The following is a 20,995-nucleotide window of genomic DNA, read 5'->3' as shown; positions in this document are numbered from 1 at the left end:
TTTCTTTTATCAAACATGGTGCATCGTTAACAAATCTTACACTATTTCCATCATAATAGGTCAAGGTAATGAACTAAATTTTGTCTCCAGTCATGTGATGTGAGCATCCACTATCAATAATCTATTTATCATTCATGTTTACACAAGTCATAAGTGTAGTAGCTTCATTCTCATCTAATTCATCCTTCATTGCAACATATACCACTTCATCATCATTTTCATCAGAGTTATTTTCATCAGAAATGTAGCATTATTTCTTGCCTTTATCTCTATAGTCTCTTCCATCATCTTGTCTTTTGTTTTTCTACTTGTTCCCTTCTCTAAACTTCTTCTTCTGTGTACATCTTGCAGCAATATGACCAACTTCATTGCAATTGAAACATATGATAGGTAGCTTACCTTTGAATTTAACTTTTCCTTTTTGGAATCTTCTTGCCAGCAATGGTTCCAATTGTTCAATGTCTTCTTCATCTGTAATGCTATCAATGGATGCATACTTTATCTTTCTTTTCATCTTCTTTGGCTTTTCCTCCTCAGAATCCTTCAGTAACATTTTTTCTTTGAAAGCTGATTCAAGTGCCTTAGGTTTGTAATTATCAAATTTATATGGCTCAAAAGTAGTGAGTCTTCCTACCAAACCTTCAAGGGTTGGATCATTTCTTGGCATACATCTTGACTCTTGGATTGCAGACAATTTAATGGCATACATAGGCAACAATGTTCTCAAGACTTTACTTAGCATAGTATCATCATCTATCTTACCAGTAGCTCCATTTATTTCACTAACAACCTCTTTTATTCTAGCAACATATTGAGCAATGTTTTCATCTTCTTCCGTTCTCATATCATCAGACTTACCTATGAGACTCTTTAACTTGGCTCTTTGAACATTTTGTCTCCTTCATAGATGGTGTTTAGGGCATCCCACATCCACTTTGTACTTTTGAGGTCTTTGATATCATCAAATTTAGCATATATTAGGGCAGAGGCAATCTCCAACATAGCCTGATTGTGTTCTTTCTTTTTCTTGAAATCTTTAGTAGTGAGGGCTCCTATTGGATCAACATGTTCTACTATAATGCAAGTTTGTGCATAATCTCCAAGTCCTCCAAGATGCAGCTTCATTAAAATTTTCTATTTAGGAAATTTATCTCTATTTAACTTGGGTACCTCTCATTTTGACATCTTGATCTTTATTGTCTTAGTACCTTAAAACTAATCCTCTTAAGCAACCTCACTTTGATACCAATTGTTGGAATTCTTTTAGAATAATTGAAAGAGGGGGGGGGGGGGGGGGGGTTGAATCATTTATTTGAGGTTTAGATGTACAAATAATTTTTTTCACAATTTAGTGTACCCATATAACATTCTTAACCATGCATGCATTCATTGTGTGTTAACCAAAACTAATATGTTACTCTTAAATTAACATGCAAAAATGTAAAGCATAAAACACAACATATCCATCAATACACTTGACACAATGATTTAACATGCAAACCCAACTTGGGAAAAACCACCAATAACATGCTACTTCTTTTTCACTCTTCTGAAGTGATGCCCTATTAAAGGCCAACCCTATTAAAGTTTACAAGATACACTATTAAATGTAACCCAATTAAGGGATTTTAATCACCATATTAAAAGTGATCCTTCTTAGAGGACTTTAGGCTATTCACCTAGAATGCCACCTTGTTAAAGTATTTTTCAATGACTGTTAAGTCAATGTTTCTCCAAAGGATTTACCCTAATCTAATAAAATTGTTAGAAAGTAATAGTAGAGCTTTGAGCTGATACAAATTACAACCTTACTTGCTGACTACAAATCACCATTTAGTACTCCACTCTACTTGGCTTCAAATCTTTGTAGTTTTGATAGCTTGTTCACCCTTCAAGCATTCATCCTCATTAAGCCTTCTTTTTTATTTCTCTATTGCAGACTTCTTCCCTTAGGCCACTCGATCAAGCAAACCATCTTCCTTCTCCTTGTCAAATTTTCAAATCGAAAACCCTCTAACCTCCATCCAACATTTCTTTATGACTAGACATTCCTACATATAGGAAAATAGAACTCTTTTTCTCGCTTATTATCTATCTCAAAAATTAGTGTTTTTGATGGATTAGGTAGGATACAATGTATCTACCTCATATCTTGTCTTTTATAGAAACTTCTCCTAGAATCCATTTGAATTTTCCTTCAAAATGGTTTACATAAGATTCTGTACATCTAGCTAATCAGTCTTATCTTCCTCCTAATTTACAAGTTCCAAGAAAACAAACTTGTTAGCTTTTATTTGGTGAATCTTCGATCTTTTTTATAATGCAGCAACTTGACATTATCAATTTACTGATGCTTGGAAAATACTGAGTTACTTGGCATCAACTAGATTTTACTAGCACTTGACATTGACAAAAAATCACTCGACTTGAACTACCTTGCTTCACACCCACTGGTTTACTTAACATCCACTAGAAATTGCTTTCACTCGACTCCAACTAACTTTTTGCTTGGCTTGCACTAACTTTGCTCGACACCTTCGGTCATCTTGGTAAAGCTTACCAAATGAACTTTGTACAACCTTATTCATCTAAACCTTCGAAGTGTAGCCAATCATTTTGTAACCACAAGTAGATTATCAACAAATTATGTTATCATTGTCTTAATTGATTCTTGCATTTCAATACATAATCATAAGCCAACCTTTTCTCTAGGTACTTTTGTTACATCTTGTTGATCAAATCCTCTTCATCAATCAACTAAGTGATAGAAATAAGCAATTGGCTTACTAGCTTGTGGTAGGTTTGACATGTTTGAACAAAATTGTCTTTTAGATAGAAATAATCGAATTCTGATATTCTGATAAGTTAGCCTAAAAGGTGACATGACTTTGTACTTTTACCTGACTCGAAGCATGCCAAGTTTGACTCTATATAGCTTGGCCCTTACTGAATACACTCTAGCAGGTGAAAATATTTATACATCTTGAAAGAGATCAATGGAGATACACCAGAACTACTAGTTCATGCAAAGTTATTGAAAAGGTACTTCTCCTAAAAAGGTACTCCATTTTCCATGTTTAGAAGTTAGGTGTTTTACATAAATTTTTCTATGTATATAGGTGTTTTTTTTTTTTTTTTTGTCTATGTGTTTCTCTCTCTAATGTTTTCAAGTATGTGGTCTACTTAATCTAGAGTTTTTGAGCCCTCTTATGAATGAAAATTATTCATCATCCCTAGATAAAGCCACTATTAGCCCCTCTTTGAATCCCGCTACCTCAAAATGTTTTTCAAATTTTGAATCACATGTAGTCTTATATTTATTATCAAGGGAAGGAAGATAAGAATAAATAATAGGAGTGATAAAAAAAATTTAAATCCCTCTTATTATATTAATTCTTTGATTAAGGTCATTACTTTACATAATCTTTATATTTTGAAGCATGGTGTTAGTTCCTTTTAAACCCTTGGTTTTATTGTGCCCATGGTTACATCTTCATTAGTCTACATATTATATAATTAAGTTTGGTTAACCCAAGGTACAAAATTTTTTACAACCTTTCGATTCATATAAGATCTATGACTCTCACTTCCTTGTTATGAAAAGTTGCAGTTTCTTTATTTTCTATGACAAATAAATATTGTGATACCTATATAGTGGGACCAAAGAAATGCACAAATAATCATAATCAATCTCACCCCTCAAATGCCAAAATAATTAATAGTTATCACATTTTCATCATGAGAACTTGTACTAGTTTTAACCACAGAGACATAGAGACATGATGCCATGTGGCTGTGGTGGGCCCATAAACCTTTGAGGACGTCAAATCATCATAGGAAAATTATCACACCACAATTTGTTAACAACTCGGGCCAAGAATATTTTAGGATGACTTCCAAATCATTGATCAAGATGTAGATATGCATGTCACATTATCACCATGGAAAGGTACCGAGGTTTTAAGCAATGCACGAGAATGTAAGAAATTTCCTGATGTCTAGTGGGTCCCCAAGAGCTAGTAAAGTATGTCTTTTCCTAGCCATTTTCTAAAGGAAGATCAGTGATAGTCATATCATCATAATTTCAAGTTCCATCATATTAACAAATGTGAAAGAGTGACTATTTGACATGTGTTCAGTGGGTATGCATATGTGCAGGGATATTGATTTTAGTATCAACTATTGGAAGTAGGCCAGATCAACGATGGTCTCATAATCAATGATGGTCATATAATCTCACACTTCAACTGCATTCTTTGACTACATGTGTTCTAGTAATCTTCACACATTAGTCAAAGTGGGGCAAATGTATGTACCCTATAATGGTCACCTAGAAAATGGGCCCCCATTCATAAATTTATCAAATCATGGAATCAATTAATCAATTTCCTAAATCAATGCCTTATAATATTTTCAATTCATATCATAATTAATTCAATTATTAAAATATTTTGTAAGGTTTGATTATTTCATCAATAATCTTATTTAATTAAAAGAAAATAAACCTTTTAAGTAAATAAAATAATCTTATTTAATGAAAATAAAATCTCTCTTTTAATTAAATAATTTTATCTTATTTGATTAAAATATCTCTTTTAATTAAATAATATTATCTTATTTAATTGAAACAAAATCTCTCTTTTTATTAAATAAATAAATCCCCACTTAAAGTTCTCTTTTTGATGAAAAAGGAAATTTAAATTAAATAAATCAAATAAAAATAAATAATGATTCCTTTTTTGCACATACTTATAAATGGTGGTTTTTTCCCTTTCACTTTCCTTTTTAGAGATTATCCCACATTACTCTTGAGGATGCATTCCTCTACACACTTTCTTTTACAAGGAGCCCTCTCCTTTTCATTTTCATAGATCAAGATTTTATCGTTATGTTACATTTTTGGAGAGCAATTTTGGATGAGAGATTGAGGAATTGAGCTTGGACAAAATAGGTGTAAAATGTGGGCCTCTATTATAAACCCTTGCATTTCGTGAATAGAGAGCTATGATTCACCATTTGAGACCCCATTCTTAAGAAATCTTGGATATAATGATTCATAGAAGCGTGTCAACATTTTAGCACACATTTTTGGCACCCACCATGGTGCAACCCACATTTTTATGTTGCTTTTGGTTAGTTTTGGAGATGAAAACCCTAGATTTTCAATGATTTGATCATATCTACCAAATGGCTTGGAGGTTTGGTTTGAATTTCTTTTGTAGGTTGGTAACATATTAGAGAAGGTTAAGTAAAAAAATTAGAAATTTCCAATGTATTGTAAAAAATTTATAATTTTTTCTAAATTTTTTATGAAAAAGTAATTTTCAATTCAAATCAACATATTTTTTTGAAATTTTTATATTTTCAGAAAGATGTTTAAGTTCTATAGGGGGTGGTAGAAGCACATAAGCAAGACCCCTATTGAGTTCCATTTTAGGTAGCACTACTATGTAGAGAATATGGCTGGAGGCCTTCCATTCTTTGTATTTTAAATTTGGATATAATATTATAGCTCATTTGGTTGATTTCTAAGAACTAGTCTATTTTAAGAAAACATCTCCCTAGGGAACAAATGAAAATATGTTTTTAAAATTTTTACATTTTTTGAAATATCTCTATTTTTTAATAGGGGTCTCTTTTTTACATTTAGGGTTTGGGGTGTGAAATCATGTCATATAGGTCCAAACTTGTTGACTAGGTCAAAAATGAAAATTACAAAAGGGCATTTAATGATTACTTGCACTTATTTTTCAAATGGTTCAATGCATGATATGAGTTGTCATTTAAATTATTTGCTAGTTATTATTGCTCCTAATAATTTATTTTCCAATGTAACCCTAGGGTTTGCATAAGTTGAATTTACATTGCATATCTTGTTTTCTTGTTTGCTTGTCTTTCTTGTTGGAGTGTTCATGGCTTTCTTGTGTAGAAAATCTCAAAAAAAAAAAAAATGAGGTAAAAAATAATAAGAAACTTTGATGGATTACCATGTATTCTTTTTAAATATCTATATCATTTGGTTTACATTCATTAAAATGAACCAATCATGTGTCTTACTTGAGTAATTTCCTACCTTTACAAATAACATTTCAATTTTTTCTCTAAAAGAAAGAACATAGATTTATTTTCTTCCATATTTTTCACACATAGTAATTAGGACATATAAACACTATTTTTGGATCTTGAGAGAGTGTGCTTCAAGCTCTTCTTAATGATGAAACCAATTGTAGATAGGGAGGGTTCTGATCAACTCTAGGTTCAAACATTGTTGAGTCTTTGCAATTGTTAGTATATTCTCTCTTGAGAGAAAAATAAATTATTCTTAACAGATAGACTTTGCTGAGTTGGTATCAGCAATTTACTGGGTCAATTAATCTAAGTGTTCTAGTAAGGATAAGAGGCTAGATGATTATTCTTTTTTCCCTTTGGGAGAATCATAAACTTGGAACCCTTCAATCTGAACTAAGTCCCCATGTGGTTCATGTTGTGAGTCTTCCTTGTTAGAGAGGTTTAACCATAGTGGACACTCCCTTTATTAGGTAAATCATGTAGACACAACCTCAAGAAGTATTAGCCATTCTTGTCTTGGAGCAAAAATTGTTATATAAATATCCTTGTGGAAGAAATATCCATAGGTTTGGTCTCTTTTTGGGTTGTCAGATCTCCTTAGCAGCTCTTGATTGATTAAATTCATTGGCTCTATCAAAACCTTGGTGCGTTAGGATTAGATTTCACCCACTTGAGATTGCAAGAGTTACAAAGTTGAACATTACTACAAACCATAGTGCAACCAACATTTTCTTTTATAGGACTATGTGTGTGAATAATTTTTTTTTAATAATATACACAAGTAAAGTCCTTAGGGAGTAGAATACTATGTCACTATTCTTTCTTAAATGTGTAAGGTTTCTTTTTCCCATGCTCATTATTTGAAGACAATTATTTTCTTGAACTCCTTTATTTTTGCCTTGCATTCCTTATTAATGCTAAATATCTATTAATGTGTCTAGTTGGTCAATTAAAATGAACAAAAATGAAGTTCGTGCATTGAAAATGAACTTTTTAACTTGCTAAATTTTCAATCTTGTTAGTTTCAGTCTTCCTTTGGTTGATCAAGATCAGATTAGGTCCCTTACCCCATTGTTAGAAGCCTATTTGAATTGTGGATTCTTGAGTTTTTACCACTTGAACTAGTTGGTGAGCTAGAAGCTATCCTTATTGAGAAGATAAACCTTTGGATACTTTGATAATATTCTTGGAGATAAAAAAACTAAATATAGGAAAAGCATGAATCATTGTTGGTTATACATACTAACAAAATTCAATGAATGACTACAAAGGAAAAAGAACAGGGAGACAAATAAATGTTTGAAAAACCATCAAAACACCATGCCTTGTTAGGAGTAACTTCTTTGGCTCTATAAGCTTTCATGGCATTAGTTACTTTGTCCAATTCCTCAACATTTAGAATGATGATGTTGTCAGTTTGAACCATCTAGAACTCATGCATCTTAGTCAATTCATCAATTCTAGAAAACCTTGACTAGAACTTCTTTGATTCTCTATTTATGATCAAGTCTACTGGTGAGAGTTCATGGATCTTTAGCATTTAGAAGTGGAGTGGATCAACAACTTCATCAACAAATGCCAAGAACTTTGACTTCATACTTTCAATATCCACAAGCTTACCATTAGTAGAAACAAAGGACTATGTATGTAATATCTTATAATATTGAAATAATTTCTCAATTATCTTCTACACTAGATCATGTACATACTTGAGCTTATTTACAAACCTCATAGAGCTCTCTATAAAAAAAAAATTGCAAAGATTGTTTCCAGTGAATCAATGACCCCTTTTCTATATTTAGGACCACATCGGTAATGGAAACATTGGTCTTCATGTCATTAAATTCTTGCAGTAGGGCCAACTACTCTGTCATTTTTTCTTATTCCTTCTGTATGGTGATTTACTGATGGGAAGCTTCCTACTTTAGCTTGTGAGAATCTAATACTAGGCTTACCAAATTTTCAATTAATGGGGGACCTTGAGCTTTCATCTAATCTACCCATGCTCGGCCAACCTTCCCAAATTGCCTCTCTTATTATAACTTTAGTAGTAGAGTTTTTGCTCCTCTGCATTATGGTCAAATTGACTTGATGAAGTTCTCTTGAGTGTAGACCCAATGCATTCCATCAATTCTCTATTCGAGGGCTTTACGACCTCATTTTCATCTGTAAGCTCTTCCAAATTATCATCAATCTTCACATTAGTGGACTTCCTCATGTTCACCATCAAGTTGTGAACAAGGATACCATGATCCACCGTTCTAATCTTGAAGTCATCTTTGGAAAGCTCATGGAATTTACCATCCTTTTGTGATTCAACAATCTCTACCCGCATGTGGCTAGTAATTGAGTCAATAACCAATACAGGAATTTTTTTCTTCTTCTTCGTCATTTTCTTGTATGGCTTAGAAGAGGTAGCTTATGTGATTAACTTTTACCTTGATGGATCCATTTCTTCATATCTCCTCTTGTTCCTATCAATGTTCTCCTCAAGCCATGAATCAATAGAGAGCATATTGATATCAGACTACAAGGTAGTAGGATTGAATAACTTCCTCTATATTAGGGCAGTTTTCTTATTCTAAGAAGTAATATGGAAGGCCACAAACTTAGTCACTGAGACAACTAACATATCCCATTGCTAATATTTACCTTTTTCTTGGCCATCCATGTGGTTGATGTCACCATAAAAATTGATGAATTTGACAGGGGAAGTAGGCTTGGCCACTAATTTCTCTTATTCTTTCCCTTTCTCCTTGTCTCCCTCCTTCTCCCCAACATTTATAGTATCCAAAAGAGAGCCACCTCTACAGGTAGGAGTGATTTCCATATTCTTCTTTATAGGTTGGTCTCCACGTTAACAAATAGTCTATAATGGGCCTCCATAGGTTGACTTACTAGTTGTGGTGGTGTCTATTATAGTTGACTAGGTAACTCTAGAAGATACTCCACTCTTTGAACTAGTGCTCCTAGTCATCTTCATCTTTTTTCGAGTCCACTATACCCATTTACCTATTCTTTTGATTATGCCATGCATCATGACCTTCATGGTATCTATGATAGGACTTACAAGTCGGGTAGAAAAAATTGGGGTGCCTTTGATCTTCTCATAGGATGTGGGGTACATGTATGCTCCATACTCTGCAAGATCATAAGCATCAATAGAAGAGTTATATAATTTGATCTCATCAATTTTTAGTTGTGACCAAATTTTCTCCTAAGTTTTTTATTCATTGACCCACCTAGCCTAGAAGCCCTCAATATCTAGAATGTGCCTGTAGGCATATCCTAGCTTTAAGTGATCCCTTACAAAGTTGACTCAATTATATCAATTTTGAAAATAAGACATAGAAGCACAAGAATAGGGTCCAACCACTATGGGGAAGGGAATCCTAGCTATTTTCTTTACATTAGAACACAATGTGTTCACTTCAAGAATTTGTTCACATAACTGACCAAAACCACCTTGTCCTTTGGGTACCTATATAGCCTCATAGGAAAACCATCAAAGGTACCTATTAGTAGATATGAGAAGATCAGATATTAGAGGAATGGACATTCAAATTGACTAATAGCCAATATTACTTCTAGTGGGAATCTCCTTTTAGCACATCCTTACAATTCTTGACATAGCCTCATTTTGAAGGCATTGTTTATGGCCACATACTCGTCCAAAAATTTTTGTAGCTATAGATGTGGGTAGAACTCATATACCTTCATGCGCTCATCATAGTTATGGATGCTAGGAAGGTGAGATCATAAGTGGTGAGTAGCCAAGGAATAAATTAGATAGGAGGACATATAAAATTTCTTCAATCCTCTGGTTGAATTCATCCATGAGGAAAGCTCATCGCAAATGATATGTGCCTAATCAATTTTCAAATCTTCAACACAAATAGCTTGCACTAGGAAGAAATGATGCTTTATGAGCTCTAAGATTTTCTTTTTTCCATTGAGTCTAAGTTGCAAATCTAGAATATCCATTGTCTCTCTTTAAATTTGTACAAAATAGGGTCTTGGGCAATTTTCTCTTCACTGAGGGAGTCTGGAACCATGTCATCTTTATGTGTCTTCCTATCTTCTTCTCATTGAACATAGATGTAGAAGAGCCAAGGTCAATATCATAGTACTCTTATTTCATAGGAATGTTGAATGTAGACTACATTAGTGCCTTGTTGATTGACATGAGAATAGATTGGTTGAGAAAAAAATCTTCTTTGTTTTTAGATCGTATCTATTGATATATTCCCTCAAAAGATTTGGTGCATGTACTACCATGTGAAAATTGACTACATCAACCAGTCTACTCTCTTTATGATTTCGAGTGATCAGGTGAATAGGTTGAGAATGGAGTCTCCTATGGAGATCACCCAAATCATATAAATTAAATGATATATTTATTAACTCCCTCAACTCACTCTCCAAGCCTATTAACTTATCATAACAAACAAATCTGATTTTCATTTTCTGTGATTGCATAGGATTTAGTTCTTGATAAATCATCATTTAAAAAATGCTCAAGGAAATCAATTTCTAGTAATTCTAATAAAATAGGTATACAAATCTAAACGTTAGAGCCACACGAAAAAATTAAGTTCAGCAATGATTCTAATGACATGATTTCAATTTAATTTCATAATCAATGACTATTTAAACTTTTCATTCACTTGCACATAATAACTAAAATTCTTGGAAACTTTTTTACTTTACATAGAGTCAAGTCATATTACCAAAAATTACTTAACAAACAAGTTCTTAAGTTTCATGAGAAGTGCTTTATTTCTCTTCAGAATTTGGAATGCAATAATACATGATAATATTATCATATGCGAGAGAGATAGAGAAACTTAGCTTTTTCACAAACCCATTTTCATTTCATTTAGAATTGCAAAATGAGAAGTGATGGTTTGATAGCTTGCACACTTGATTTTTACACTTTTCACTCTAAGCATTTAGCACTTCCTTTTTTTAAGTCAAGGCCACATCTTCATCATTATCCTTTCTTGAAGTATCTCCGAAGAATATTTTCACTTTAAAGTTTCTTGTGTTTCTATTTTTAAATCATTCAAAGAAGTATCCTCTTTGTTACATGGAGACAAAAATCCCCTCTTTCAACAACATTTCCAAGAATAAAGTAAAGCAGACAACACTCATTCATTTATCTCAATCTGATAGCATCAAAGTCAGATCTTTAGCATGCCCCAACAAAATAGTTCTTTTAACATCATGCTTTTACTACTTGGATGGATAATTCCTTATATTTGGCATTATTCATGGTAACTTTGGCAATAAAAGAAAACATCATTACATTTAATAGTGCACTGCAAAAAATGCATAGACCAATTCTTACTTCTGTAAGTTGAATCTACCCATACAACATGAATGAGCTTCTTCCTATCTTCAATTCATAACCTCGCAAGTCTTTCGATTATGAAAAAATTGTATACACAATGTGTTAATCATTTTCATGGCTTCAACCTTTAGATACACACTTAATTATGTTCACCAAAGATGAAAACTAGTTCAAGTAGACAAAATATGGAGGAAAAAGCATGTTGAGGAATATTAGTAGTTAGTTAAGCATGGACAACCTACTTCTCATCAAGAAGACCGCCAAACATATTCCAACCATACCTATATAACCTATACCCTTTGCATACTAGAAAAATAGAAAACACAAATAGAGTGATGGGTAAAGGGAATCCAAGGATACCCAAAAAATATAGAAAGTAAGGTACTCAGGAAAGACCATAAGTAAGTACCTAAATGAATCACACTTGAATACAAACTTACTTATATACTAAAGGTTTTAGGTTTTACAAGGGTATGACTAAAACATGGAAAGAATGGGCTCTAGATGGGGACTTAGGCATTGAAGATGTATGAGAAGGGACCTAGAAACTCTAGTTTAACATAGTAAGAATGGAAAAATATAGTGGGAAACTAAGATAAGAATGCAAAAAGAATGGAAAACTAACCTAAGAAAGCAGGAAAATAAAGCAAGGAAACATGCAAAACAAACCTGCCTAGACTAGCCCTAACTTTAGGTGCTACCTACTTTCAATTATGATCTTGATACAACTTTAGATCCTGGCCATTATGGGGAAATGGAAGAATCTCTCTAGAGGGATACACTAGAAAGAAAGAATTATTTTGGTTTACTTACATCATTTTGAAAGGGCCCTTCCAAAGGGATTCAAACTTGTAATGCATACCTTTGGGTTCATGTCTCTTATCCCACAATAGGACCAAATCACCCTCCATGAATTTTCTTTGTCTAGCCTTCTTATCAAAGAATGTCTTCACATGCTTTTGATGCTCTATAATGTGATCAAACAGCCTTTTGTGCTACTCTTCTAGCTTAGTTAGGTACATGATGCACTTTTCTTAACCATTTTAGAATACTAGATCCTCGATCGCTTGCTATAGTTTATAGATGGATAGCTCTAATGGGAGATGAAGGATACCCTCAACTTTATATACCATCTTGAATGGAGAAATCATGATTTCCTTCTTAGTTGCCACTTTATCTACTAAGAGAGCTTCATGCAATTTCTTCTACCAGTCCTTTTGGTTCTCAAAAACTAGATTCTTCATGAGATTTATTAAGTTCTTGTTGCTTAATTTTGCTTCACCATTTCCTTGAGGGAAATAGTCTAATGAATGACTGCGATGTATGCTATTGTCATACTATAATTATGTAATCTCCATAGAAGAAAATTAAGAAGAGTTGTCTATGATGAGCTTCAATGGCATCGCAAACCTTACCAAAATTTTCTCATTGATGAACTCACAGATGTCTTCAGAAGTAGTTTTCCTGGTAGGCTTCATTTCCACCCATTTTGTGAAGTATCCCATAGAAATGATGATATATAAATAGCCCATAGAAGAGGGAGGATTGGTTGGTCCAATAAAGTCAATTCCTCACTACTTAAAGGGACCTTCAATTACAACCAACTTTTGAGGCAGAGCAACTAATTGAGGTTTGTTGGAGAACATCCTACATTTTTCACATTTGGCCACCCAATTATAAGTGTCCTTGAACATTCCAGGCTAGTTGTGGCATTTCCTCAAGATCTTGTATGTCATGACAATATATGAGGAATTCCCAAAGAATGCTTTATTGTGGAAAGTTTGAAGCAACCTTTCTTGTTGGGGCTTATTTAGCATCTTAAGAAGCTGGCATCTATTTCTCTCTTGTACAGTTAGTCATCATATATCACATATTTAGCTTATTAGATCCTGAGATTTTTTTTCTAATTGTATGTTAGTCCATCAAGGAAATCCCTATAAGTGATAAAATAGGCAATATTTGAGAACCATGGTTCTTGGAGACTAGCCATTAGTTCTCTTGAAGATGCATAATATAAACTTAAATCTTGATTTTCTACAATTATCTTACACAAGCCATTCCTGCACACTAGCTTTGTCGGATTCATCTCAATGTCCTATTCTTGTAATTTTTCTATCCATGTGCCTCTAATATTACACCCTATCTCTTTTTAGGTTAATATGATTTTAATAGCTGAATCAAGTACATAAACCATAGCATGTGAGTGTAAGACATATAATCTAAAATTATTGAGTGCTCTTACCACTAAATAGGTGTGCTTTTCCATTTGAGAGTATCTTAATTCATGCTCTTCTTGAGGAGTACTTTTGAAAGTTATTGGCACTTGGATGCCTTCCTTATTTTCCTGCATGAGTATTGTAGATAGCCTATGTGGTGAGGCATAGAAATAATGTATGAATTCCTTAGTATAATTTGGGTGGACCATATTGTGGGCTTTGGCTATGGTGTGCTCAATTTTATCAAAAGCCTTTCTTCATGAATCATTCCATTTGAAGCTTTGACTTCGCTTCATCATATAAACTATACATTCGGTGATTTCAAATAAATTAGGGATGAAGTGCCTCAAAAAGTTTACTTGTCTAAAGAAAGATTTTACTCTAGATTTTCTTCCCAAAAAATTCATATGGTGGATAGTTGTAAGATAGTCTAGGTCGATCCTTATGTCTTCCTAGGAAACTATGTGACCTAGCAATTTTTCTTCTATAGCACAAATGACTGGCTTCTTGGGATTGAGTGAGATCCAATGCTCCTGACATCTTTTTAGTACCTTTTCTAGGTCCCTTAGGTGATTTTCTCTTTTCTTTGAGAAGGTTTTCATATCATCCAAGTATATGACAATGATCTTATCCTTTAGATTAGGAAAGGAGGGATTCATAGGCTTCTGAAAGGTCACCCCAGCAATGATGAGTCCAAAGGGCATCCTATTATATGTAAATGTAACCCAAGGGGTGGTGAATATTTTTTTTCAATTGATCTTCTTAGTCTAGGTCAATTTGGTTGAAACCCAAAATCCATCTAACATGGACATCATTTCAAAGTTGGCCACTATTTGAAGTAAATGATCCATATTGAGCAAGGCATAGTTGTTCATTAGAGATGCCTAATTCAAATTCCTAAAATCCACAGAAATTATAATCTGCACACTCTTTTTCTAGATAGGGACAATATTAGGTATACATATTGAATGGTGTATAGACTAGATGATTCTTTCTTCTAACATCTTATGAACTTGTCTAAAGATGGTGTCTAAGACCATAGGGTTGTAATTATGTTGCCTCTATCTAAATTGAATAACTTTTTAGTTGAGAGGGATTTTGTGGTTGAATTCATTATTTGCAAAGGTCTTTAGGTCCTCATAGCCCCAAGAAAATAAATCTTGGTACTCTAATATTAGTCCCTTAGATTTAACACTCTTTTTTTTCATTTGAGCAACTACTACAAATATTGACCATTTTAGGTTTATATTAAGTGCCAATGTTCACCCCTTGAGACTCTCTAGAAGTGTCACCCTTCCTACCCAATTCCCTTCTATTAAGTGCATCATTCCTATTATTTCAAGGAAAATGAGATGTCTAGGAATTTTATTACCTTTGAGTTTCTTAGCTCCAAGCTCTAGCTCCTTCTTGGTGTTAGGGGAAAAAATTTTGTACGGACTTCCGCTACCTTTGAAGTATTGATCACTTAAAGGTTTAGAAACTTCTAGGAAGGACTGGATATGTTTTTCATTGTTGAAAATTTTCCATGTCTCATTTTTTTTAGGAACATTGGGCCTAGCTTGTATCAAGAAGTCATCTAGGTTCTTAATCTCATCCTAGACCCTATATCTATAATTTTTGAGCCTTGCATTGTTCATAGTATACTGAGCTCAAACTTGTTTTTCTATAAGCTTTGCATCTCCATTAGCTTTTAAGACTTTCACTCCTCTCTTCTTTGTAGTAGTAATAACTAAAAACAAGGCTTAATACTCTATTGTCTTTTTGGTGGTTTTGAATTGCAGCTTGCATGAAACTAGAGTTACATCTCCATCCAAGGATACAAGCACTACACTAGCTCTAGATCCAACAATACCACAACTACCATCAAACTGTAGAGTCCAAATCTCTAGGTCACTAGGAGGCTTTTATTGTTCCTAGGACTAATTGAAGTTAGAGAACATCATGTAATTTTTGAATTCTATCTCTTGATAAAGGATCTATTCCTTAGGGTCATCAAACTCCTAGACCATGAATTTGGCCTTCTCTTCAGGTTCAAAATTGATTTTCATTTTACCCATAGGAATGATGGCATGAGACCAATCTATCTTGATTTCCTCTCCATGTCCTTGCAAAAGATTCTACTGAAAAGCATACCATAGTGGGTTGGAATATCTAATAATAGGATGGTTAGTTTCACTCTCTTAGCAAGGTGCATGGCCAACGCTACTTGTGTATCTTTCACTTTCCCTAATAGAGGGACCTTCTTTTCCTCCATGGAATAGAACCATCAAAACATCTTTGTAAGGGTCAAGCCAAGGGCACAAGTGGCAGAAGAGGGCATGACATTATCATAGGCTCCAAAATTAATTACATAGTTACTAAGCTTATGACCATTTACAAATAAGGATAAATAAAATGGATCAGGCTTCTAACCAAAGGAGATAGCCAAGACTGATGATTCTTCCTCTTTGAAGAGCATAGGAAAGTGAAGGTCTTCACCAACAAATGGGCCACTATCCAATTGAGCTTGGTCATTTATAATGGTATAATTGACATAAGGTTGAGCTTTCACATTAGCATCACCTTTACAATAATCTACTAGCTTTTGTGATTTAGTAGGATGGGTTTTAAGATAATCAAGGGGAGACACCTAGATGCAATCATCTTTACATTATTGTATTGTGTAAAATGAGGAGTGAGGCTTACCATTTGGCTCAAACTCTGTCTTCTCTTTCCTCCAAGATGTGTAAGTGGATGGTCTAGCTGCAGCTTATGAAGGGATAATAGCTCTGTTCTAGGTAGGAATATAGTTTATGAGATTCTTATCTCTTTGGCCGATTGTAGCCACAGTCATATGAATCCCATCCAAGGTGGAAAATAAATCAACTCCAACCTCTAAATCTGATTGATACACCAAAAAGAATGTTCTGGAGTGACCCTCAGAGTAGAATCATCTTCGCTTTTGAGGTACTCAATTGTTAGATTATTTCTAGTAGTGAGCTTCTTATACCTATTTATTTATAGGTAGGAATCCCCATCATGATCAACTCTTAGGTGAAATATGTACACATTTTGCTTCTTGGGAGGTGCCTTAATAATAAGCTTTTAGTGATTGGATGGCAATTGCAATGACTTGCCTTCATTTTCCTTTTAGAAAATGTCTTGATATGGTTCCTAGAATGAGGGAACAATCTTGCCCATTTTCCTTTTCATGGATATCATCTCAATTGATAGCTTTTGAAGCATCACTTTAGTATTTCTAGTTATACTAGTAGAAGAGTTTGTTGAGGTTCCATTTTGAATCTCTCTTTTCAATTTTTGAGTTGCTATGAGATCATCCTCCAACTCTACTACTAGGGTCTGAGCAGCCTAGATATTAGCTATATGCCCACATTTGATTTGAAAACTTATGTTAGGGGGCATGGAGCTAATGAAGAACATTTTCTAGTTGTATGTAGTAGGTATTCTTGCAATCGGGATCCTATTGACCAACTTGTTAAAATTTGCAATGAAGTCTCTCATAGGAACACTTGGTTCCTTATATTTGGGTAAGTTGAGTCAAAAAAGTGTGTTCATCTTATGTACTCTTGTAGCATGGTTCAAATCAATTATTAATGTCACCCAAGTCATGATGCATTGCACTGGGAGATGCTGAAACCAGTTAGTTGTGTTCTAAACTAGAGTTTTCATAAATATCCTTACTACTACATGTTCATGTTGAGGAAAAACAATACTACATGAAGAAAATAAATATGTAATGTGCACACCAGCAATGAGCTTTCCATCAATGTTGTATTTGGGAAAATTCTTTCGAGAAGCTCTAGGAAAGTCATTATTGGTAGCAACCCAAGAAGGACCAATAGCATTACCCTAAGAAACAACCATTGAGGGAAGAAGGATTACTCCTATGGGCTAACAAGTGGTAGCGGTAGGAGAAACTACTTCATTATGAGTGAGGTTCTTACATAATGATTGGAGCTAAGTATGGAAAATAGGAGGAGAGGATGAATGACAGTGTATCCAAGAAATAGGATGAGCTAGGAAAAAAAGAGGTCTACAAATACCCTAAAATACTAGATCCTATGAGCCTCTTCCTAGAGGATATTCCAATATAGGGAATTCATCTTTATACAATTATTTGAACATAGGGATGATGTCCCTTTACCATGAGTATTTTAGGTATATTTAGGATCTAATGTGAACTATCTTAGTTCACAATGGGCACACTTCTCTTAATCTTCTTTCCCATAAAAATCCCTCCCAATATTCAACATTGGCTTCTTCTCTTTCAAGAGTGAAGCTTATTCTTTTATATTGGTCAAGGGACTTTTGGATTTTCTATGATAGGCTATTAACCTTATTTATTATGCTATCTTATTCATCTTGGAAGACAAGATTATGTTGCACTATGGGGATTTGTCCTTCATGAGGAAACATCATTTTTGCTTATGAGTTCTTATGCACGACTTCAACTAATTGAGTGCCATAGAGATAATCTCTAAGTTACTTAGTAAAGCCACAAAAAGACTTACTAAAAGAACATAGGAAATGTAGAATGGGTAATTCTCAGATTACATAGTTAACTGATGTTTTAACAATACCCAAATTGTCTGTCTCCCAATTACCCCATCAAACCATTTCTGGCCTCCTAATGAAATGAACTACACTACATACAATAAATATGGTGTATAATAGAAAGATCAAAGGAAAACTTATGATAAATAAAGTAAGGCATACAATCAATTGAATAGAGGAAATAAAACCTAGTTCATTAGCATTTATTCCATTTTCTATAAAAGTGAGTTCATTTTAAATACTACACCAAAACTAAATGAAAAACATAACTAACATTGGACTGAAAGTCATATACAATAGCCACAACTATAGGGTTCACCCACAAGTAATTTTTTTGATCTTATTAACTTCTAGAAAGGTTACATATATAGGCCTTCTCAAAATGGTCGATTACACTGGATGATTGCTTTACAAAGAATCTCTGAATAGATTTAACTAAAAATAGGATAGGATTGAATCATTGTGTTTTACAAAGAATGAAAAAATTCCATGAATGACTACAAAAGGAAAATGAAGAGGAAGAATGATAGGTGTCTAAAAAAGCATTAGAACATCATGCCTTCCTAGGAGTAACTTATTTTTCTTTGTAAAATTTCATGGTCTTAGTTACTTTCTCCAGTTCCCCGACATTTGTAATGATGATGTTGTTAGCTTGAACCATCTAGTAGTCATGCATCTCATTTAATTCATCAATTCTAGCGACCCTTGAATAAAACTAGAGTTATAAGCTAAAGTTGTTGTTACAAAAAATTATCGACCTATTAATGCTCGATACAACCACTAGACTTATAGAACATTGGAGGTAGTTAAGCCATATCAATAATTTGAAAGGAGAACATTGGTGGTTAGTCCAAAAATCTCCCCCTCAATGTTACCTGAGGAGATTTGAACCTATGAGCAAGCTCTGATACCACTTGTTACGAGGTAGAGTTTTTGTTGCATCAAAATATCAATCTATCAATTTCAGATACAACCACTAGACTTATATAACATAGGAGGTAGTTAAGCCATGTCACAAATCCCAAAGGGGAATGTTGGTTTTTAGTCCAACAATGTTGCTAAGGGTTCCTTGATATTTGGCATTTAGAAGTTGAGCAGATCAACAACTTCATCAATAAATGCCAAGAACTTTTACTCCATCCTCTCAATATCCACAAGATTATGATTAGCAGACACAAAGGACTCTGTATGCAATATCTTCGAATATTGAAATATTTTCTTAATAACCTTCTACACTAGGTCATGTACAACCTTGAGCTCACTTGTGGACCTCATAGAGTTCTTAATAGAAAATGCAGTGATTATTTCCAATGAAATAATTACTCCTTTCCCATCTTGAGAATCTCATGGGCAATGAAAACATTAGTCTTCATGTCAATAACTTCTTGTAGTATGTAGCCAAATGCTCTATTAGTTTTTCTACTACTATATGTAAGGTGGTCTGATGATTGGAATTTGCCTCCATTAGCTTGTGACCATCTAACACTAGACTTCCCAAATTTTCAAATAATGAGAGATCTTGAGCTTTCCTCTAGTCTACCCATGCTCAACCATCCTGGTTGAAATGCCTCTCTTTTTATAGGTTTAGGAGTATACTTTTGTTCTCCTCTATATTAGGGCCAAATTGAGTTGATGAAATGCTCCCAAGTGTAGACCTACTATATTCCATCAATATTTTTATTGAGGCCTTTAGGACCTCCTTTTCTTCTCTAAGCTCTTCCAACTTTTTCGGTGTTTGCAATAGAGCTACCTTAGTAGGTAGGAGTGATTGGTACATTATTCATTAGAGGTTGTTCCTCACCTTGACCAATAGACTATAATGGGCCTACAATTGTTGAAGGAGTAGCTATGGTGGTGGTTGCTACAATTGACTAGGTGGATTTGGAATATACTCCACCTATTGACCACTCTATCCTCTTCCTCACTTATGTCCACTCCATCTATTTATCTATTCATTTTTATTATTCCATGCATTAGGACCTCCATGGTGTCTATGATGGGACCTACAAGTGTTGTTGACAAAATTAGGGTTCCTTTGAACTTCTCGTAGGATGTGGGGTTCATGTAGGTCCCATCATCTGGAAGATTAGAAAAATTAATAGAATCATTATTTAATTTGATCTCATCAATTATTAGTCATAACCATAATTTATCCTAGGTCTAGTATTCATTGAGATATCCAGACTAGAAGTCATCAATATCTGGAACATGCCTATATGCATATCCTAACGTCAAGTGATCCCTTACAAAGTTGACTAGATCATATTAAGGGCTGAGTACCTCATAAGTCCACCAATTTGATTTTTCTTTCAAAACTCCTCACTAGATTCTGAGTATTAGACATGGAAGCATAGGAATGGGTCCAACCACTATGAGCAAAGGAATCTTGGATATTTTCTTTACATTAGAACACAAGGTGTTCAATTCAAGAATTTTTTGACACAACTCGACTAGAACCACCTTGTGCTTTGGTTACCTGGAAAAGCTCTTGGGAAAACCATCAAAGAAACCAATCTATATATATCAAATGCTCAAATATTTGATGAATAACATTCAAATTGGTTAATGGCCTAGATTTCTTTTAGTGAGAATCTCCTTTCAGGGAATCCTTACAATTCTTGACATAACCTCATTGCGAAGACATCCTTTATGGCAACATACTCCACAAAACTTCATTACAACTATAGATGTGGGTAATACTCATATACCTTTGTGCACTCATATACCAAGGCATAAATTAGATAGGAGGACATGTAAAATTTCTTGAATTCTCTAACAAAATTCATCCATGAGGTAAGATCAT

This window comes from Cupressus sempervirens, chromosome 7 (genome assembly GCF_028749045.1).
Source record: "Cupressus sempervirens isolate cs-2001-9-10 chromosome 7, ASM2874904v1, whole genome shotgun sequence".
Classification (NCBI taxonomy): domain Eukaryota; kingdom Viridiplantae; phylum Streptophyta; class Pinopsida; order Cupressales; family Cupressaceae; genus Cupressus; species Cupressus sempervirens.
This window is presented reverse-complemented; position numbering follows the sequence as displayed.